Source organism: Zonotrichia albicollis, chromosome 31 (assembly GCF_047830755.1).
Source record: "Zonotrichia albicollis isolate bZonAlb1 chromosome 31, bZonAlb1.hap1, whole genome shotgun sequence".
Taxonomy (NCBI): Eukaryota; Metazoa; Chordata; class Aves; order Passeriformes; family Passerellidae; genus Zonotrichia; species Zonotrichia albicollis.
Window position 1 is genome coordinate 3099568 of NC_133849.1, and position 17006 is coordinate 3116573.

The following is a 17006-nucleotide window of genomic DNA, read 5'->3' on the forward strand; positions in this document are numbered from 1 at the left end:
AGCTCAGGGCTGGGCTGTGTTCTCTGGCCTCTCCCACAGCCCCTCAGCTCTGGCTGCGCTCGCTCTTTGCCAGATGCAGCCAAGGACGGGACACAAGAACAGGAAGCCGCCCGTGGCCGCTTGGGCAGAACGGCGCAGGTACCTGCGGCCATCCCCACCTGGGCTGGGCCTGCTGGCACTGCTCAGCCAAGCACCAGGCTTGGAGCACTCCATGGATTCTCCCTCTCTCGCTGCCCTTCTCCCCCAGACCCTCTGTGAATTCATCACGTGCCCTTGGCAGGAAGAGACCGACGGTGTGGGCACGGGCGTCTTGGCCAAGCTTCCGTTCCTCGATGCCGAGACCGGTGCTGCCATGCTGGATTTGCTTGTGGAGAAGGGTGTCTCCAATCCAACACAAGTAAGCAGCCTGGGCAAGGGCTCGATGGCCCCAGCAGTGGTGTGGCACCTCCAGCCGGCTCTGCCGGGCTCCCTCGGCCTCTGAGGCCCGGCCCAATGCGGTTGGAAGGGAAGCACTTCTCAGGGGAAGGTGCTGCTCTGGCAGCTCTGTGAGTCTCCCCGTGCCCTCTGCAGGTGCCCGCCATGGTGAGGTACATCCACCAGTGGCTCACGGCCAATGAGGCTGCTGGGCACAGGCTGGACAAGGCCCTTCTGGAGCTGACCCAGGAACACCCCTGTGATGTGCTGATCACCCTCTTGCGCTGGGCCCCATCGTGTGACAGGTAGGGCAGCCCCACGTGCCTTGAGGGCTTAGGCTTCACCAGCCCGTCACCCTGTAGAGCCTGTCCCTGCTGGCTGCCAGACAGGCGGGCAGTTCCAGGATCCTCTGGCTCCTCTGTTTTCCAGTGCTGCCATGTCAGCTCCTGAGCCTGGTGCCACGCTCTCTCCCTGCCCCTCGGGGCCTGTACCCACTAGGGCTGGCTGGCCGCTGCCGGCCAGGGGCAGTGGGCAGAGGCAGGGCTGAGGGCCAGGACGGGGCCCTGCAGCTGCCCAGGCCACGGCGCTGTGGCCGAGCCCGCCCTGACACAGAGCTCTGACCCCACAGAGCTGCCGCCACCATGTGGGGAACCATCATGTCCTCGAGCAGGACTGCGGAGCCGGCGCTGCAGCTGCTCCTCCATGTGCTGAGCGCCTGGCCCGTGCACAGCGTGTACACCTCTGATGGGGACGACGCAGGAGTCTTTGCCCTGGCTGTGAGTTTCTGGTGCCGGCCTTTGCCAGCCCCCAGGCTGCCTCTGGAGCAGCCAGCTCTCTGTGCTCCCCCCAGCTGCATCTCCCTGCCTCAGGCACTGGGCTGAATCCTGCCTTAGGGGCAGGGCTCAGGGGCACCAGGCCGCCTGCTCCCCCCGTGTCTCCCTCGACCTCTCCCTTGCACGCTCAGTCCCTGCCACGTGGATGTCTTGGCCACTGAGCGTTGTCTCTGGCTGTTTTATTTCTTGCAGGGAACCGTGGCACTGTGGAAAATCTTCAATATGGCCTGGCGCTCACCTGTCGTGCTGGAGTATTTCCCCAGTCTCTTTCTGCATCTGCTCTTCCAAGTTTACGTCAGCACGCAGGAGATGCCAGAAGAGGTGGAGACCTTCTGGCAGGGATGCCAGGAGCAACACGCCCTCTCCGCCAACCCCAACAGGTGCTCCATGCCAGTCCTCCCAGTCTCCCCGTCCCTCCCATGCCCCAGGGCAGGAGCCGGGGCTCCCAGCGTGACCTGGCCTTTGCTCTGCACACAGCTTTGCGCTGGAGACCCTGAAGGCCCTGCTCTGCCAAATGCGCTATGAGCACGTGGTGCTGTCCATGGAACGCAAGTGTGCCTGGGACACGCTGCTCCGTGCCGACACCCACCACTGTGCAGTGGGTCTGCTGGCCAGGTGAGACCTCGTTCTCCCCACCGCCCCTCTCCTTTGTGCCCGCAACGCCCCACACAGTCCCCGTGCTCATGGGCGGCAGGGCCTTGTCACCAAGGGAGGGATGAGCAGACTGGGAAAGGCCGGCAGAGGAGGGTGCCCGGGAACAGCCGCCTCCCAAAGTGCCCCCGGGGAGCTCGGGAGCAGACCAGAGCTCTGCCAGGCAGCCCTGGGAGAGCTTTGCCCGCTCGGCCCAGGAGCAATGGTGCCTTTTTCTCCCTGCCAGGGAGATGCACCGTGTCTCCATCATCTGGTGCTGCAGCATGACATCCGGCCTCTTTGAGCTGCTCAGCGAAGGCATTTCAGACTGGGAACTGCCCGCCCTGGCCTTCCTGGTGGAGGTGAGCCCCATGGCCAGCGCTGCCTGGCTCAGCTGCCTCCCACCCCTCTGCCCTCTCATAGCCGCAGCTGCCTGGGACGCTGCCCGTGCCCTGTGCTGCTGCCTTGGCTCGGCCCTGTGCACTTCTGAGCTCCTGCCAGCTGGGCACCTCTGTGCCTGCTCTGTGCCTTGCAGCTCCTGGATTGCCTGGACTTGAGTGAATGCGCTGAACAAGTCCTGGAGATCCTGACAAGGCACCTGCAGAGCCAGTCCAGGCAGATGCGTCGCGTGGCGCTCCGAGGCCTCGTGGGGCTCACCTCGATGGTGAGAAGGAGGCAGCAGCTGAAGCTGTGCTGGCAGCGTGGGGGTGGGGCAAGCAGCCCCTTGGGCTTAGCTGGGCTTTGGCTGTTGTGGCAGCTGCTCCCAGCTCTCCAGGCTCGCTGTTCAGCTGCCTGAGTGCTTTGGGACAGGCCTTCGGCCTCTGAGCCCTGCAGCAGCAGCAGCAGCAGCGTGGGGTTGCCCAGCCTTGTTTTGCACACAGGATCCAAGCATGTACAGCCTGACCGAAAGCCTTGTGAAGCTACTCTGGGATAGGGATGAAGACATCGTGGAGAAGACCCTCATTGTGCTCATCCTCCTGATGCTGCAGAAAGACCTGGCAATAGCCAGCCCCATCGCCCTGCAGCTGGCTGAGGCGCTCTGGCACCTCTTTGACAATGTGAGGCTCTGTGCCCCCAGCCACGGGCACTTGGGTGCTGCCTTGGGCCTGGGCACAGGGGGCCTGGAGCAGCAGATGTGGAGAGCTTTGGCTTCCTTTCAACAGGACAACAGCCTTGTGCAGCTGCTCTCCATTCGCCTCTTCCAAGACGTGATTGCCTTGGTAGTGGCAAAGGGAGAAAAGCCCCTGAAGAAGCCTGTGAGCCAGAGCCTGCTCCCACTCTTCTTCCACTGCCACGATGAGAACCCGTGTGTGGCACAGGTGAGGCCTCCTGGGTGTCCCCATGGAAGGGGGCTCAGCTGTCTCCCCAGCCCCTGGCACCTGACGGGCTCCAGCCTCCTCCCGGCCCTGGCTCAGAGATGTGGCTCCTGTGCCCTGGGCTGCGGTGCCATCTCTGGCTCTCTGCTGCTCTGCAGGCCTCTCGGGAAACGCTGCTTTCTGCAGTGAACTTCCTGAAGAGGAAGGATCTCAAGCAGCTACTGCAGATGGATCAAATTTGGAGATTTGCTGAGTGCTTGGTAAGGAAGGACAGCCTGGAATGCCCAGCCCAATCCCTGCAGCAGCCGCCTGCCCACAGCGCCCAGTCTGTGGAGCTGGCAGCTGTGGCCCCTGCCCAGTGCTGCACGCAGGGGCACCGGCCTGCGCCCCACATGCCGCTCCCTTCCCTGGGCCGTGCGGGCTCTGCTCCAGGCTCCTCTGGCCCCAAGGCCGGTGCCGACGGAGCCCCGAGCCAGCCGGGCTCTGCTGCGGGGCAGCACCGCGGCTCGCCGGGCCCTGTGCCCCGTGCCGAGCCCAGCGCCTGCGGCTGCTGCCCGGGCCTCGGGGCTCTGTGGGCAGGGGGAGCAGCGCCGGCCGTAGGGAGCACCCGGCCCAGGGGCAGGGCCCGCATCAATCCTTTCCCTCCGTGCCCTGCCGCTCTCTGCAGCTGGCAGAGGACAGGAGCCGAGCGGCCAAGCACCTGCGCCTGGCCCTGCCGTACCTGCGGAGCGTACAGGAGCCCCTGCGAGAGACGGCCGTCAGGTTCATGGGTGAGCGCCAAGCCCGGCTCCCTCCCTGGCCCGCCCCATTGCCGCAGCTCGGCCCCGGCCCCGCCTGCTGTGCCGGCAGCAGGATCCGGGCGCGGGCATGTGCAGCCCCCGCTGGCCTGGGCATTGCTGCTGCCGCCCTCTGGCAGCCGTGCCCTGGGGCGGCAGCGTGCGCCAGGCGCCCGGCTGAGCCCTGCCGGGCCAGCAGGGCGTGAGGCCTCAGGGCTGGCAGCGCCCGTGGGCGGCCGCTGTGCCTCTGAAGGCAGGACACGCTCTGTGCTCCCCAGGGATGGCCGGGCGCTACCTGACAGGGCAGCAGCCGCACTTCCGCATCATCTGCAGCGGTGAGTGAGGCCCGCGGGCTCTCGGCGGGGGCTGCCGCTGGCAGCTGCGTTCCCTGGCCCGCCCGCCGACGGCTCCTCTCCCTGCGCGCCCCAAGGGCAGCGGGGCCACAGCGCAGACACCTTGCAGGGGCCTGCGGGACATTCCTGGCCAGCAGCTGCCAGCTCGTCCTTCTTGGCTCCTGCTTCCTCCAGGCCGTGCCAGCAGCTGCGTGGCACGGACGAGGCTGGAGGCTCTGCCCAGCTCCCCACAGATCCAGCCTCTGACTGTGCCTCTGTTTCTCTCTCTGCAGCCCTTCAGGACATGACGGATGACAGCAGCCCTGCCATCTCATGCCTGGCGCTTCAAGCTCTGCACATCCTTTTAGCTGTACAGAGCGTTCCCTCCTCCCGGCTCCAGAGGATGCGAGACCAACTCCGCCGCCTCTGGGAGTCGCGGCCTTTCCTGTGTGCCCGTGGCTGAGTGTCCTGCCGCGGCGCTGTGGAGAACTGATCCGGGAGGCTGTGTCTGCTGGGGCCGCCTGAGCCTGCGGGGAACACCTCTCCTGTGCCAGCACTTCCTTTCCCTTCACCCACTAGAGGAACATTAAATTGCTGTTGTTGGATAGCGGGGTGTCCAGGAGCTTTCTCTTGGTGCACAGTGTTGAAGCCCCAAACTGCCTTTCCAATCAGCATTTTGCAACCTATGAACATAATTTTGTTTTCAGTGGTACCTATAGGGCATTATTGATCAAAATGCTCAAGGCAGCGCCACGAACTGAAAATCAATCCTAAACAGTCCTATCCTATTCCACGGTTAGCTACTGATGCGACCCCTGACGCTGGAGCCATATCCCATATCACCGGCGGGTGGTCTCACGGGGGGTTCGCCCCATCCACATTCAGGAATTGCTGATGATGCTGTGCACCAGGTTACTCATTAATCCAAAAGCAATCCTGGTGGATTCTTCTGTTTGAAGTTTGGTAAGCAGGGCAAACAGGAAAGAGAGACAGGGATAGGGGAATTGACGAGCTAAGCATGTTCAGAGCCAACAATGTCAAACTGACCCTAAGAGCCTTGCCAAGCCATGGGGACCAAGCCAAGTACACCGGGAATTGACCATATTAGGATAGGAGTTCAAAGGTTTAAAGAGGAAGACTCATCAAGGGACCCTGCCAGCGATGAAGGCACCGGAAGGACCACCAAGAATAATCCTCAAAATAGATGTCTCCGCCCACACCACGCCTCTTATGAATATGCATACAAAGACATGATTATGCATATGATATGATGTAACCCTGCAGCCAAAACTGTATAAAAGCCTGCTTCTGTCATGAGATATTTAGAAATCCCTTTTGTGATTTCTCCGACGTGTCGCAATAAAATACTTCCTGCCTATTTGACTAAAGCTGAGTCTCTTAGGCAGTTATTCTCGCCTTTTGGGGCAAAATTCGGCATCATATCTGGCGACCTAGATGGGACCAGACGGGAGAGCGGAGCCTTAGGAGTCCTCCGGAGCCAGGTCCGGGGCCGGGACCCTCGGGCGCCCCTGACAGATTTTTGTCAGAAGAGACTCCCCCCCCCCGGACCAGCGCTCTTTGGTGGACGAAGGGTTTCCTGCATCTCCTGCTCCAATTAAGAGGTATTTTAATTGTTTATTGCATATTGATTTTGGAACAAAGCGCTTTAATTGGGAAACGGGGGCCAGATGTGGTCGTCCGACGGGAGCCAGGGGACGCCTTGGCATAATCCCATTTGGAATCGGGGTATTAGTCCCCATTTGGTATCGGGGTTTGAGTCCCCATTTGGAATCGGGGTTAAAGTCCCCATTTGGTATCGGGGTTAAAGTCCCCATTTGGAATCAGAGTATTTGTTAAAAGAGTGTATGTTTTTTTGTTTTTTTTTTTTTTTTAATGTTGTTGCTTTGTTGAGTCTTTAAATGTTGTTGCTTTGTCCGGATCTTTAAATTATGCCTGGGAACGTGTCCAGCCTGGGACCCTGTCCAATTTTTCCCTTTCCCTGATAAGGTTTTGAGGAGATACATTTGTGTTATACTTTTGTTTAACATTGTTATGTTGTTCGCAAGAATCTCGTAATTTGGTAAGACATAAGTTCGAATTTCGGATAAGGACTCGGTATTTTGTGTTAACTGTAACCTCTTTTGTGTGTAAGAATTTATTGTGATACTGTATCTGCAAACTGTACCTTGGTTTACAGCTGTTTTACGGGTGTGTAATAGCCTGAAGCTGACCGGTACCATACGGTTTGCCAGCAACATCTTGTGGTAAAGCGGTATACTTTGATAGACCGGAAAGGTAGGACGGTTTGGATTAAAGTGTGGGTGTGGATGAGAGTGGATGAGACGCGATTGGAAATTGTGTGTATGAAGTGTTAAAATAAATTGACATACAGTGTTTGCGGGAAAGAGATTAAACCAAAAACGCAGACGCAGAGAATAGCCATGGGAGGTCAACAGAGCAAGGACGTAAATATGAAAACCCCCTTAGGATGTATCTTAAAGCACTGGAAGGACTTGGGAGGAATTCCGGGGGGAAACATAAGTAAAAAGACACTCCTTAAATATTGTACACAGTGGTGGCCATTATACAAGTTAGATGACAATGAGAAATGGTCGTCAGAGGGAACAACTAATTATAACACTATTTTACAATTGATGCTTTTCCTCCGCCGGCTTAATAAATGGGACAAGGTAATGTATGCTGACATGTTCTTTACCCTAACAAATAAACCAGGGTGGCAAAAAGAGTGTGGGGTAAACGTAGCACCTCAGGACCCTCTAGTGTTGGCCCTGGAAAAAGATAAGAAGGGTTCAAAGCCTAAAGAACGTTGCTGTGATGCATGTAGCATTGGGCAACAATGTCTTAAGTTAACAAGAAGGGATAGTGGAAAGGAGAGCGAAATAAGCCTGTGGGAATACCATCCCTTGGCTCCAGGGCGGGAAGGGCCTCTTCCCAGGCCAAAAGAGGAACAAGGGGGGTACCCCATTAAAATCAGGGATCGATGAGAAGATAAGCAGCCCTCAGGGACTAGATAGTCCACAGGGATCGGGAAGCTACATGGATGCTGACAGCCCGCCCAGACTAGAAGTCAAAGGGGAGGGAGGCAGTCCGTCAGGAGCGGAGAGCCAAAGGGAGACACGTAGCCTGCCCGAACTCAGTCCATATGGGGATAACCACACACCCAGAAGTGGAGGCATCTGTAGAATGGAAACCAGCACACCAAGGACTGGGGACAAAAGTAACTCACTAGAAAGCGACGTCTCTAAATTGAGAGGCGACGTCTCTGAATTGAGATATAGTGAGAAGAATGATAATGAGACAAGCGAAAGGGAGGCGGAGAACAACTCACAAACTGAATATAGTAATTCAGATAGAGGATAAGAGAGATGGGAGAAGAGCCGAAGACAAGAGGGACAGCAGCCCGGGACAGGATAGGAGCCGGGAGATACAAAAAGGGCGACTAATGCAGGACGAGAATCGGATGGATTGTGTAATAGAGATAGGAGGTGAAAATGAAGAACAGGAAGAGGGGAAAAAGGACAGAGAAGAGAAAGAATAGGGAAGACGTTGAGCCACAGGAAGAAGTTCCCGGGGAGAGGATCAGTCATTCGTACTATACCAGATCTGTGGCACGGGGGGGAAGCAAAGCAAAGAGAGGAAGGGAACCATACCATAGCTCCTCTCCGACAACTTATGGCAATGGTGGGGGAGAGGACTAGAGTAAAGGTGCCGTTTTCGACAAGTGATCTGAATAATTGGAGGGATGAGGCAAGGAATTTCAGGAGGAATCTAGAGGGAGTAGCAAAGAGGTTTGAGTTAATGGCAAAGACTTTAGATATTGATTGGGAGGATATAGAGGTGATGCTGTCGGAGTTGACGGATACAGAAAGGGAACTCGTATTGGAAACAGGAAGATGACATGCTCAAGTATTATCAGGGAGACTAGAAGATAATTTTCCCAGTAGTAAACCAGAGTGGGACCCGGGCAATGCAGAGCACTATCAGCGATTAGTGCAGTATAGAAAACTGATAGCGATGGGCTTGCGTAATGCACCCTGGACCCAGCAACAGAAGAAGGGAAACAGCACTTGTTAGGGTTGATGATGGGACAGAGTAACCCAGACATCAGGAAGAAATTACAAAAACTTGAGCATCCAGCAAATAAGAACTTAGAGACACTGCTGAATGAGGCATGGAAGGTATATAATAATAGAGAAGTTGAGGAGAAGAAAAAGGAGGACAGGAGGATAGCTCGAGTAGTGGCTGCAGCAGTGGCAGCTCAGAGGACAGGTTACTCGGAACATGGAACTAGGGGAAGGTAAAAAGGAATTGAACTTTTTGATTGACACAGGAGCAACCTTTTCGGTTTTAAATCAGGAATTGGTACCTAAAAGTGATGAATTTGTACAAGTTGTGGGAGCAACAGGCCAACCAGAAAAGGCTAACTTTTTGAAACCTATTAAATACAAAATTGGGAAACAAATGGGAATTCATCAGTTCCTGTATTTACCAAATTCGCCAAAACCCTTATTGGGGAGGGACGCTGGGAGATGGTACCCTTTTGCAGTACGTAGACGACCTCCTAATAGCAACAGTGACAGAGGAAGAATGCATTGAATGGACTATTTCCTTGCTGAATTTCCTGGGTTTAAGCGGATATCGAGTCTCTCAACAGAAAGCACAGCTGGTGCAAAAGGAAGTTGTGTACCTGGGATACGAAGTCTCCAGAGGACAGCGATCCCTGGGAGCAGCTAGGAAAGAGGCCATCTGCCAGATGCCTAAACCAGAGACGGTGAGAGATCTGCGAGCCTTTCTGGGAATGACAGGTTGGTGTCGGCTATGGATCTACCAGTACGGAATACTCGCTAAACCATTGTACGACTTGTTGAAGGGATCCAAGAATGTCCTAGTGTGGACTCCCGAAGCAGAAGGGGCCTTCAAGAAGTTAAAGCTGGAACTAATGAGAGCACCAGCCTTAGGTCTCCCAGATGTATCAAAACCATTCTGGCTGTTCTCCCATGAGCGACAAGGGATGGCCCTAGGAGCCCTAGCACAGCAGTTGGGACCACATAAGAGAGCTGTGGCCTACTTCTCCAAGCAGCTAGATGAAGTAAGTAAAGGATGGCCAGGCTGTCTGAGGGCAGTAGCCGCAGTGATAATTAACATAGAAGAGGCCAGGAAGCTCACGTTGTGTCAAAAGTGACTGTGCTGGTATCTCACACTGTGTCGGCTGTGCTGGAACAGAAAGGCAATCATTGGTTGTCGCCCTCCAGATTCCTAAAATACCAGGCCATCCTGGCTGAATCAGATGACGTAACTATTCAGGTAACTAACATTGTGAACCCAGCTTCATTTCTAGAAGGGAGAGCCCCAGCAGAATCCATCGAACACCACTGCCTAGAAACAATTGAAGCCGTCTACTCCAGTCGTCCGGATCTCAAAGAGGAGCCGTTCGAAGATGCAGACAACTGGTTCTCGGATGGCAGCAGCTTCATGAAGCAGGGAATAAGAATGGCTGTCTATGCAGTCACTACCACAGAAAGAGTAATTGAGTCAAACCCTTTGCCTGCAGGGACCTCAGCCCAAAAGGCAGAGCTGATAGCTCTGACTCGAGCTCTGGAATTGGCAGAGAACATGCAAATTAATATATGGACAGACTCTAAATATGCCTTTTTCGTCGTACATGCCCATGGGGCCATCTGGAAAGAAAGAGGACTGTTGACTACACAAGGGAAAACAGTCAAGCATGCAGAGGAGGTTCTACGATTGCTAAAGGCGGTCCAACTCCCAGCACAAGTGGCCATAATGTATTGTAAGGGACACCTGAAAGGTAATACTATTCCAGAAATAGGGAACAGGAAGGCAGATACAGAAGCTAAATTGGCTGCCACAAGGGCTAGGGAAGTGAAAGTAACGGCCCTAATACCAGGAGAGCTGGATACCAATATCCAGCCAGATTACCAGGAATCAGATCATAGATGGATTTAAAGGAATAAGGGCAAAATATTAGAAAATGGTTAGGGTAGATTGGAAACGGGACAGTTAATAATACCAGGAAACGTGATGTGGCAGTTTGTAAAACAGAACATGAGAAAGCCCACTGGGGCTTGGATCCGCTCTATCAGTACCTGCAGGCTAGGATAGCAGGGCCAAAATTATTTACCACCATAAAACATGTCACATCCCAGTGTGAGCGATGCCTGAAGAACAACCCGAATACAGGGACTAGGATACACCAGGGAGCAATAAATCGAGGTAAATTTCCAGGTGAAGTATGGCAAATTGATTTTTCTGAACTCCCAAGAAAAGGGGGGTTTCGGTACTTGTTGGTATTAACTGATACATTTTCTGGGTGGCCTGAAGCATTCCCTTGCAGGACAAATAAGGAAAGAGAAGTAACTAAAGTGTTGTTGAATTTGTGCAAAAGTAATAGGAGCAACAAGCAAAGCATTACAATCAAATGATAAATGGATGTCGAGCCTACATGTTACCATAGACACATATGGCCACTATATATGGGCTGCAGCGTAGGGATATGAAAAGGCCCGCAAAAGTATTGTACTGGGGTCGGGGATATCTTTGTGTTTCCTCACCAACAGGGCCTTTGTGGGTGCCTGCCAAGCAGACTAAACCTGTTTTTGATGCAGCATCTGGTAGACAACCTTACGGAAGGGGACAAGGAGCGTCTGGGGAGGAAGCTGCTGCTGATCTTGCAACCCTTATTGCTACAGTTGAAGGGACACTCGAAAGCGGTGGACAAAGCAGTGACACACCACTACCGGACGCCCAGGGAGTTGATTAACACTGTTGAAGCACTATCGACCTTCCGCATAAAAGGACCAGCAAGGGAGCGCTGCCTTGAGTGTCACAGCCCCTGTTGTGCTGCGTGGGTAGCTCTATATTGTGGGGGTTGTAGTAGAACCTTCTGGTTAGAGCAGTCTGGGATCTGGGATTTATGGTATGATACCTATAAGCATAAATACACATGGGAAGGGAACTGGCAGAGGGAACTAAGGAAACAGACGGGGCTGGATAAGGTCTTAGCTTTGAATCTTTTTGAGTCACCCGAGCAAAAGATTTTGGCCTATTACCGGTGGGAGGTACAGTGTATTGTGAAAAGAGTTAAAGCTCAAAGCAAGTCACATATCTCTTCTGCCAGGTGTAGAAAATTGGTTCCCTTAACACAGCATTCTGTGGTGGGACCCATTGAAGGAGATCCTGATAAAGCATTGGACTCCTGCATTGAGACTCTTCAGGGATTGAGATTGCAAAGGTTGAGATCAGTAGGAGCAGCAAGACTGAAGACAGATAAGAAAAGGAAGGAAAATAATAAGGGGAACGACCTTGTCTAAATAAGGTTATTGGTGATTGCTAATTAATTTTCTATGAATAGGGCACTTCTACGGTTGTGGGAGGATATAGTTGTTGGGAGAGACAATAGTGAACAAGAACTTCGATTACAAAATAAAATACGTCTTGCGTTAAAGAGAGACCTTGAGCTATTAGCCCCATATAGTGAAAAGGCTAAAGAGGCTTTGCAATCATCACCATTGGATTGGTTTCATTGGATTGAAGAGACAGATTTTTATACTGGTCCTTACTTACATTCGCTTCCTTGTTATGTTTGTAAAAGGGATAATGATAAGTGCAATGCATGGGTAGCTTTACATTGTGCAGATTGTAATCAGGTTTATTGGTATTCACAAAGGTTAGTAGGATATTTATGGTGTAGACCTTGTCTTGGAAGGTGGATTCAAAATCTTATCTGGGTTAGAGCTCTTGAACAAAGTACTGGCCTGTCCGGACAGACAGGATTACAGCTTTTTGAGAGTGCAGAACAAGTAATTATAACATATCTCAGATGGAAGATGCGGGAAACACTTAGAATATTCGAAATTACTAAGGCCTCACGCATTATAGCAGCTCGCTGTAAAGCTGATTTGCCTTCAAACTTACCTCGCGCTATACCTGTAACCAAAGATGCTGATTTAGAATTGGATCAGTGTATTCAAAAATTGATTCAGCCTTACGATAGGCAATTTAGCAAACTAGGGAAAAGACAGCAAAGAAAGGAAAAACAAGGCAAGCAGAAGGAAAGATGAAGTTTGTTTATGTTATGATGCTCAATGCCGTAGCAAGTGAAGCAGTTAGGATGCTAGGCCGAGGATGACCTAGACAAAACGTCACTATAGATAGTTGCCAAGGAGAGACTAGCACTATTAACTTTTGTGTATGCAACTTCACCAAGAGGGATGGACGTTAAAATTCTTAAAGCAATGCTCGCACATCCTGAAGTGAAGGAATTGGTGCAAAAGGTGAATCAAACAACTAAACGAATGGTATGGCAGGTAGAACATAATTCAGAGAAAATAAATGTCCTGACCAAAGTAGAACAAGTGGGCCAACATCATTGGTGAGATGTCTTTACAGGATACTCCCCAACAGCTACACAGGTCTTCAACCACCTGGTGCATCCAATGCTAATAGTAATTGTAGCTCTGTTACTGTTAACTCTCACAAATATTTGCATGTGGTGGAGACTAAGAATTATAATGAAAAGGACTCAAATGGTTTGGGCTATGGTAGGAGCGTATCAGTGCCCTATAGGATTAGAATTAGACAAAAGAATTTGTAAATTAAAAGAAAAGGGGGGAAATGAAGCCCCAAACTGCCCATCCGATCAGCATTTTGCAACCTATGAACATAATTTTGTTTTCAGTGGTACCTATAGGGCATTATTGATCAAAATAAGGCAGCGCCACGAACTGAAAATCAATCCTAAACAGTCCTATCCCATTCCACGGTTAGCTACTGACGCGACCCCTGACGCTGGAGCCATATCCCATATCACCGGCGGGTGGTCTCACGGGGGGTTCGCCCCATCCACATTCAGGAATTGCTGATGATGCTGTGCACCAGGTTACTCATTAATCCAAAAGCAATCCTGGTGGATTCTTCTGTTTGAAGTTTGGTAAGCAGGGCAAACAGGAAAGAGAGACAGGGATAGGGGAATTGACGAGCTAAGCATGTTCAGAGCCAACAATGTCAAACTGACCCTAAGAGCCTTGCCAAGCCATGGGGACCAAGCCAAGTACACCGGGAATTGACCATATTAGGATAGGAGTTCAAAGGTTTAAAGAGGAAGACTCATCAAGGGACCCTGCCAGAGATGAAGGCAACTGGAAGGACCACGAAGAATAATCCTCAAAATAGATGTCTCCGCCCATGCTCCGCCCACACCATGCCTCTTATGAATATGCATACAAAGACATGATTATGCATATGATATGATGTAACCCTGCAGCCAAAACTGTATAAAAGCCTGCTTCTGTCATGAGATATTTAGAAATCCCTTTTGTGATTTCTCCGACGTGTCGCAATAAAATACCTCCTGCCTATTTGACTAAAGCTGAGTCTCTTAGGCAGTTATTCTTGCCTTTTGGGGCAAAATTCGGCATCAGTGTCTTCAGGCCAATGGGGAAGAGGGGAAAGGCTGCTTGGTCTGCGCAATTTGCCCGAGCGTGCGGTGTGGAAGGGAAAGTGGCCAAATGCCCCTCGGCCTTTGGTGGGTCCTGCAGGAATGTTTTTGTTCCTGCATCAAGTTGTCTGGAGCTGGGGGAACAAGTGTGTTCCGTGTTGTGAAAGTCTGTCTGAAATATCCCTCGTCTGCCTTACGATTGTCATGGAGAGAGACCACCAAAAAATTAAAACCCCCGTTTGCTGAAGTCATGTGACTGAGGCCTGAAAGTGTTGTTAAGTTGCTGTTTTCACAGATGTTGTTTGTTATACGCTACACTGAGCTCACAGGGCATCCTGCCCTTTTGCACAACAGCTCTGGAATCCTCCCTACCTCTCAGCCTGGCTGGTTTAGGGTGGTCCCCTCCCCCAGGAGAAGACCATTCATAACCACCGTGACAGACAAGTAGAGATGTAAGAAACCTCTTCATCAAAGGACTGAGACATGAAATCCCTATGTGAGAAGGCCCCTCTCACCTTCTTCCAGAGACTGGGACTGAAAGCCCCAACTCGGGGGAGGTGTACAGGGCGAGGAAGGAAAGCTGCCCAAAGCAAGATGGATGTTGCAGGTGTAGGCAGTGGACAACAAAAACAATGACTCTCGCCTGCTGCCAAACTTGGACTGTGTGTATCCTTATTTCCCACCGCCCCCCCCGAAGATACAATAAACTACCTTTGTTTCGGCTGCAAAATCCATCCCCCTTGCCCCAATGAAAAGGAGTATATTTGGGGTCCAGATGAACTGGGCCGCTGAGATCTCCCTGACGCCACAGGCGGGTCCTCGACTGGACTGGACCAAAGGACTTCGTCTCTACGTTTGGTAGCTCTATCCCCTCTCTCTTTCTCTCTCTTTTGTCTCTCTCTTCCCCCATCTTTTTCTCTCTCTTAATCCCTCTATCGCATTTTGCTGTGCTCATTCAATAAAGGTGCATTTGTTTCGATGATCATTGCAAACCTCTTTGTACCGTGTTGGTTCTTTTTGCACCCTAAGATCAAATCCATGAACCATCATGAAACCCGTCTGTGAGGACGGATCGTGACACCTCCCGAAGACCCCTCCCCAAATTCCCCCCCAAAGCACCCCCAGATCCCGCTAAAATCCCCTCAAGTTCCCCCCACACCCTCCCCAAATCCCCCCAAAACATCCTCAAGACCCCTCCCCAAATTCCCCTCACTACCCCTCCAGGACCCCTCACCTGTCCCTGCGCCTCCTCAGCAGCTCCCGGAGCCCCCCGTCCTCTCCCAGCGCCTCCCCCGCTCTCTCCAGCGCCTCCCGCAGGACCCGCCCAAGCCCGGGGCGGCTCCCGGGGGTCCCTGAGGGGGTTCCGGGATGCAGGGCGGGGGGGAGGGGGCGCCCGCACCATGCTAGGCCCATGGGTCAGGGGGCGACCTTTGGGCTCGGCACTGATTGGCTGGAGCGGCATTGGAGAGGGTGGGAGTTGCTGATAGGAGGTGCCCGGTGATTGGTTGGTTTTGCGGAGGGCGCGGTGATTGACAGGAGATGGGCGGGGGCGCAGGCATTGCCAAGGGGAGATGCGCGGTGATTGGTTGGATAGAAGAAAGGAAGGCGGGACTTGCTGAGGGAAGACGCCTGGTGATTCGTCGATTCAGGTCAAAAAAGGCGAGAGTCGCTGAGAGGAGGAATGCGGTGATTGGTTTGTTCGGTGTGTGAGAGGCGGGCGTGTATGAGGGGAGGCGTGCAGTGATTGGTTGGATCGTGCACAGAGAGGCAGGTGTTCCTGAGGGGAGACCCGCGGTGATTGGATGGTTTGGGGAGGGGCGCGCTGCTATTGGCTGGGAAAAGTCCAGGATTTTTAAGGGACATTCTAGTTTCTTTGGGGAAAAACTCTCAGATTTTTAAAGAAAAATTCCCGTTTTTTGCAGCAGAAACATTGCCGGATTTAATTACCCCATATGACCCAAAATAACCAAAATAGCCCCAAAACACTTAAAATACACCGCAAATACCTCGAAAAAATCCCAAACATTACCTAAAAGTCTCCCAAATAACCCTGAACAAATACAAACAACCCCAAAATAACAAAATAACCCCCAAATTAAACCCAAAAAACACCAACTGATTTCAACTACACCTAAAAAACCCCATATACACCAACATTAACCCCAAGAACCCCAAATAATTCCAAGTAAACCCACATAGACTCAAATAAACCCAAAGAAACCCAAATACTTCCAAATAAACCCAAATAATTCCAAATAACCCCAACTAATACGAAATAAACCAAGTAAAACCCATGATAAACCCCAATTAGTCAATATATAATCCCAAAAAAACCCCAAACAAACCCTAAATAAACCCAAATAAACCCCAAGTAATCCCAGTTCCTCTTCTCCCCACCCCAACACAGATCCAAACCAATCAGAACGCGCAGCACTGATGACGATCCACTTGCTGGGCACAAACTCAGAGCACCGGCCCCGCTCAGCGATTTTCAGCCAATCAGCGCCCGGTCCGACTCTGACTCATCGCTTGCCAGGCACACACCAAGGCCTCTCACTGCGGGAAATAACCAGACACAGCGCGGGGTAATTTCCAGCCAATCAGAGCGTGTCTCGCTGATGACTCATCAGTTGCCAGGAGCAGAATTTAGAGGGGAGGGGGGAGAAGGTGACGCTGGGGATGGGCTGGGGACCCCAAATTAATCCAAAACGGGGTCGGAAGCCCAAACCCGAGCAGGAGGGGCTTGGAGCCCCCAAAACCAAACACGGGGGAGGGGATTGGGGGAACGATCGAAAAGAAGAGAGCGCGGAAAAGAGGGTCAAGACCTCAAAATTGAGCTGGGAGGGGAATGGGACCCCCAAATTGAGGTGGGAGGGGAATGGAACCCCAAATTAAGCTGGGATGGGTATGGGGTCCCAAAACTGAGCTAGGAGGAGGATGGGACACCCAAAATTGAGCTGGGAGGGGGGTTGGACCCCCAGACAGGATTAAGCCAATTTTGTTCCTGGAATATGTAAAGTACTTCATGGATATGCAACAAGGCCATGAATTTGCAACGGATTGACATAATGGGAGACAAGGACCATCGAGCAAAGGTTGTTATTGCCACCAAGATCCCCCAGTTATGTTCGGGGACACACCTTAATTAATTTGGTTTTAATTACATCAGCCTGTTGCATATTCATAGACCCTCATGCATATACATCAACTACTTTACATCTTTCAGG

At 52.2% G+C, this 17006-nt stretch overlaps 1 long non-coding RNA gene across 1 annotated transcript; it reads left to right on the forward strand.

The window, feature by feature from the left end:
- Positions 1-4917: 4917 nt before the first annotated feature.
- On the forward strand, positions 4918-14753 carry LOC141725923 (uncharacterized). The gene is made up of 3 exons (XR_012577491.1): positions 4918-5923; positions 6499-6596; positions 10949-14753. It is a non-coding gene; the product is annotated as an uncharacterized LOC141725923 (long non-coding RNA).
- The last annotated feature ends 2253 nt before the right edge of the window (positions 14754-17006 follow it).